This window comes from Kogia breviceps, chromosome 4 (assembly GCF_026419965.1).
Source record: "Kogia breviceps isolate mKogBre1 chromosome 4, mKogBre1 haplotype 1, whole genome shotgun sequence".
In the NCBI taxonomy this organism is placed as follows: domain Eukaryota; kingdom Metazoa; phylum Chordata; class Mammalia; order Artiodactyla; family Physeteridae; genus Kogia; species Kogia breviceps.
Window position 1 is genome coordinate 111,510,526 of NC_081313.1, and position 6,000 is coordinate 111,516,525.

At 41.1% G+C, this 6,000-nt stretch overlaps 1 long non-coding RNA gene across 1 annotated transcript in view; it reads right to left on the bottom strand.

Annotated features, from left to right (window-relative positions):
• The window catches only part of LOC131754422 (uncharacterized), a 253,397-nt gene extending 250,329 nt beyond the window's left edge, over positions 1 to 3,068 (bottom strand). Inside the window, exon 1 of the long non-coding RNA XR_010840232.1 lies at positions 3,011 to 3,068. This is a non-coding gene — a long non-coding RNA (uncharacterized lncRNA). The remainder of the gene's footprint in view (positions 1 to 3,010) is intronic.
• Positions 3,069 to 6,000: the final 2,932 nt, after the last annotated feature.

A 6,000-nucleotide genomic window follows, 5' to 3' on the forward strand; every position in this document is an offset into this window, starting at 1 on the left:
TAATCAGGGTAGGGAGGGGATGCAGAGACAAGGTGGGAGCAGCCAAGAAACAATAATGCAGCCTTGAGGCAAGGTCCTGGCTCCACCTCAAAGGATACACATAACAATATCTCTGAGTTCTTTACAGAACTAAAACCCCCAACAAATGGAAAATGTCAGCATTCTTCATTCCAGAGAAGACCACCTGAAGCCAGATTAAAGGAACCAGAGAAGCTCATCAAGAGATTACCTGAGACCAGATTAAAGGAGTGTAGGCCCTGCACACGACTTAATCTTATCAGCAATCCCACCCTTGAACCATTGCTATAAAACTCCTCACCAAATCCTCTGGGGTTGGGACACACAGTTTTTGAGGGCAGGAGCCCACTCTGTCCCCCTTTGCCTGGCAAAGCAATAAAGCTATTCTATTCTACTTCACCCAAAATTCTGTCTCCAAGGTTCAATTTGGCACCAGTGAACAGAGGCCAAGTTTTTGGCATCAAGAATAAATAATAAAATCTTATTCATCAGAAGAAAGGATAGGAGTAATAGGAAGACTTTTTATTGTATGCCTTTTAAGTATTTTAAATTGCTAACCTGTGGATATACCACCTATTCAAACAATTCACCATGGTCTGAATATTTGTATCCCCCCTAAAATTCATATGTTGTAATCCTAACCCCTAAGGTGTTAGTATTAGGATGTGGAGCCTTTGGGAGGTAATTAGGTCATGAGGACAGAGACCTCATGAATGGGATTAGTGCCCTTAAAAAAGAGGTTCCAGAGAGATCCATAGCCCCTTCGGCCATGTGAGGAAACAGCAAAAAGACAGTCACCTAAATGAACCAGAAAGCCCTCACCAAACATGGAATCTGCCAGACCATGATTCTGGACTTCCTAGCCTCCAGAACTGTGAGAAATAAATGTTTGCTGTTTATAAAATACCCAATCTGTGGTATTTTGTTATAGCAGCCTGAACAGACTAAGACACAATTTTACTTTTTTAAAGAGAGGAAAACAATGAAGGGATGCTATCTTTTCTGCTTGTGGACACTTGTATACAAGGACATGAAGGTTGAGTGGAAGGAACCACAGCAGCCACTTTGTGACCATGAAGGGCACTAAAGTGGAGTAGAAAAATGGAAAGAACTTGTGCCCTCAATGACATTGTTGAGCTGCTAAATTAACCAAACCTGGAGCCATCCTACCCCAGAGCTTATCCTTAGATGAAATAAATCTCTTTACTGTTTAAGCCATTTGGGTTGGGTTTTCTGGCATACAACAGCATGCCAGCAAGAAAACAGGGCCCTGATAAAAGCCATGCTCAGGAGGACACATAACAAACAGATGATCTGTGCCTCTGCTCATGCTTCTATCATAAAGAAAAAACTCAGGAGTCCAGGGTAAACACAGAGGACTAAACATACACACTTATTTCTGCCACACACCCTGCAAAAAGAACCCCCCCAAAATAGTAGTAAAGGTCTAAAAATGACAGAAACCCACAAGGACAGAGAAAAGAGAAGACGACAGAAGACAAGTTCTATCAACGACAGTTTGGAAGCTGGAAAGCAGATGGGCAAGAGCCAACTGGCTTAGCGGATCAGGAAAAGCTGAAGCCTGCTTTTGTATGAGCAAACCCATTCAGAACACTGAAAGGCCCAGGAACTGAGGAAGCAAGAAATACTACCTCAGGAGGTAGAGGCATATGTGGGGCTAAAAACTAGGAAAGTCCAAATGAGAAATAGGAATCCTACCCCCACTTCCCAGCAAGATGACCACCCTACCCTCAGCATGAAAATAGATGGGAGGCCAACTCTCTGGAGAGTTTGCGTCAAAGAGTTTCTGCCCTCAAGGACAGCAGACACTGCTGAGCATGGGGGTGGGGGCCATATCTAAAACAGGGAGAATAAGGGTAATTCTATAAACTGAACAGTGAAAACTCATGTCACCTTCTCCCACTGAGCTTCTGGAAAGTTCTCACCCAGACCTATACCCCTCCTCCAGGCAGATAATGGGAGGATTTCTCTCTGGAGAAAGTGACCACCCTTAGAGAAAGGACCTGACATCAGGAATTCCATATGAAAATAACCAAGTCACCCCACCCCAATCACTCTATACTGAAGCTTACTGGTCATCAAGCCTCACTCAAGCACAGGGAGCATCCCTGGGGGTATCTGGTACCTCACTCTCAGATATGTGTGGGAGGCCACCAGATGTTGGAGAAAAGCCTCTAACTGAAGGATCAGAGCAAACAGGAGATAAAAGAATTCCAAAGGAAATAGAGAGATTTCAAGAAACAAACAAAAATAATAATAATAATAATAATAATGTTTGTACTTTAATACCCTCAGAAAAATTAGAAGATATTGCATTTCATGAAATAAGAACAAGGGAACTATGAAAATGAATATTCAGGAAAAAACATGGAAATTTAAAAAATGAGAACAGAGTTTTTTTAATCAACAGATTATTTGAAAAATAAAATAGAACAAATCTCCATTAAAATAGAAAAAAAGTAGAAAATAAGAAAGATAGGAAAATTCAAGGATTAACCTAGGAGGTCCATTATTCAACTAATAGGAGTTACAGAAAAAGAAAATTGGAAAACAGAGAGGATCCAATTATCAAAAAATAATACTAGATACTGTTCTAGAACTGAAGAAAATGTATTTCAAGGTTTAACAAATCTTCCAAGTATATGGCATCATGAATTAAACTTTAAAAGAATAATTTTTTTTAATTTTTAAAATTTTTAAACCATGCTGAGGAACACCATCATGAAGTATAGAAAAGAGAAATGGAGAGAAATTCTAAAAACTTCCAAAGTAAATAAGCAGGTCACATAGAAACCTCAGGATCTGAACGGTATCTGATATCTCAACAACAATGGAAACTAGAAGACAATAGAATAATGCATTCAAAATTCTGAGGGAAAATGATTTCCAATTTAGAGTCAGCCACACTATCAATCAAATGTGAGGCTAGAATAAGGACATTTTCAGACAAACAAGGTCTCCAAAAACTTACCTCCTAGTCCCCTTCCTCAGGAAGTTACTGGAGGAAGTATTCCCCTCGAAAGAAGGGAAGAATCCAAGAAAGACAATGAAGTGGGATCCAGGGTACAGGTGATGCCCTGGAGAAGGTGGTGGAAAGCTCAGGTAAGAATCTGGGTGCTGTTTTCAGAGAACAGTCTAGACAGCAGTTGCAGGCTGGAGGCTCTTCAGGGCTCTCTGAAAAATAAACAAACAAAACAAGTCACTTGGTGCTGTGTTTAAAATACTCAGAGATTTTCATCGCTGTCATGGAGTTTGGGAAATTATTTGTAATCGGTACACATAAAACAAAATAAAGGAAAAGAAATGAGCAATTATTAACTTCTGAGAAAATTAAAAGTTGTACAAGAAGCTATAATTATAGTACTGCATGTGGCTCTCTGTAAATATTAGTTACATAGTCATAATAATATAAACATTGAATACTGACTTAACCCAAAATGAGGATTTAACATTCTCAGGAGAGAGGAAGGGGAAGCTCTTGGGAGGGGGTGGGGGAAGAGAGACGGGGCAGGGGAGAAGGCCGTGCCAGTAATAAAAATTAATAATCCTTCCCTTCCTCAAAAGAAAGTCTATGGGTCATATCCAAAATCAAAAAAAAAATCAAGCAGTTAAATCAAATAGTATAGAAATATGGAGAAAATACAAGAAATACAAAATAAATTATATTAAACATTGAAAACAGTTGATACCTGGGAGCTGGGAACAGGGAACAAGGGGCAGGGTACTGCCATCTTTCATTCTAAGCCCACTAGTTCTATTTGGGTTCTGAACCTACATACACAGAACCTGGGTAAGAAAAGTTTACAAAGCAAAAAAAAACCAGAAAGTATCTGTTGATCTCCTGGCATATGGGCAGGTCTCTCTCCATTTTGGGGAGGCTGGGAGCCAGCCTAGGACCCAGCACCTGAACTTGGGAGCTTACAATCCAGCTGAGACACAAGATGAGGACAACAGGCGAGTTCAATGCTGCACCACTACCAACAGGGTTACGTGAATATCACTAGGATGTCTCCTTGCTGGTATATGCACATCTGTCTCTAGGCTAGAGATCTAAAAGCTGGGGGGTGTAGTAGGACAAAGGTGTGCTAGTTTAAATTTAATAGATACTGCCAAACTACCCTCCATGAAGGCTACCCCAATGTGCACAGCCATCAGCAATGAGCAAGAATCTTCCTTCGTCCTTGCTGACACTTGACGATAGCAATCTGCTTAATGTTTGCTAAACCGTCAGGTGAAAAAGCTGCATCTCCTTTTTTTTTTTTTTTTTTTTTTTTTTTTTTTTTTTTTAATATCTTCATGATTACTAGTCGTCTTAGTCTGTTCAGGCTGCTACAACAGAATTACCATAGACTAGGTGGCTTATAAACAACAGACATTTATCTCTCATAGTTCTAAAGGCTGGAGTCCAAGACCAAGGTGCCAACAGGTTTGGTGTCTGGTGAGGGCCTGCTTCCTGATTCATAGATGGCTTGCTGTGTCCTCACATAGTGGAAGGGGCAAGGGAGCTCTCTGTGGTCTCTTTTATAGAGACCCTAATCTCATCTGCAAGAGCTTCACCCTCTTGACCTAATCACCTCCCGAAGGTCCCACCTCCTAATACCATCACCTAGGGGATTAGGTTTCAACATATAAATCGCAGGGGTACGGGGACACAAAAATTCAGTCCATGGCACTAGTATGTACTCAATCATAAATAAACTAGGGGACACACTGCAACATTTAAGAAGGGTACAGCGTTGGCATGTTATTGGCATGAAAGTATCACCACAATGTATTGTTCAGTGAAGGAAGCAATCTAAAAACAATTAATACCAAATGATACTGTTTATGTCCAAAAGCACACACACAAAAACTCTGTTATGTGTAAATTCATGAGAAAGATCTGAAAGAAGATACACAAAACAGTAACTGATCTTTGCTTCAGGAGGAGGAGGGAGTAAGATTGTGGGGGGAAAGGGGGTATTCTCAAGGGGATATTCCACTTTCTCCATAGTACAGGAATCAAACACACAGGCTCTGACCAGTCTACCAGCTCTAAGCCCAGCTGTGTAGCCTCCAGCAAGGGCCTTCATTTTCTCTTCTATAAAATAGGGAAAACGGTGCTTACCTCAAAAGGCTGTATGAGGATTAAATGTATTATGTACATATGCATATACACAAACACATCTAAGCTTATTGCTCTGAGTTAGCCATTATCAACTTGAAAACAACGTACAACGGAAGAGCTGTGAGTTGAGTTTATTCAGTGTCTTACTGAGGACTATAGCCTGGGAAACAGCCTCTCAGAGAGCACTAAGAACTGTTCCAAAGAGGTAAGGGGGAAGGTCAGTGTACATGTGATAGGTGAAGGGTACCTGTGATCAAGCACACATCTCAGTAGAAGGTTGCTGCTAGGCACCAGGAACAGGTATCTTGGTTAATGGTTTTAGCGCTTTTCTAAGTATGGGGAGATGCGAGAATTTGGGTTCCTAAAATTTTCTCCTAAAAATATCTAACTATCTGAAGGACTGTTCTGCCAGTTTTCCCAGAACACAGAGTGCCTCATTCCTGATCTCCACCTGGAATTGCTTTCAGAGTGTGTTGAAGGTCAGCAACTACAGTGGCTAATGACTCAATCCTTGTAGAACCAGATGGCAAGCAACATTCTTTAGTTGGCACTCTTATCGCCCATAATGTTTGATTTCTTAATAGGAATGGTTTCATGTATTAATTGTATAATTTTTTGAAAGAAGAAAAAGGAAAACAAGAAGTGAAACCAAGGTGGGAAAAATATAATGAAGTGCCCATCCAGATCAAGGACCAGCACACATGGTACCAACCCAAGAGACAGCTAACCAAGCATGGCCACCATCGCCAGATGCAGAGAGGCCCAAGGTAAAAGGCACGGCACCCTGGAACTCGGGTCCAGAGCCTGGCCCCTACCACTTACCAGCTGGGTGACCTTGGCCCATCCCTTCCCTC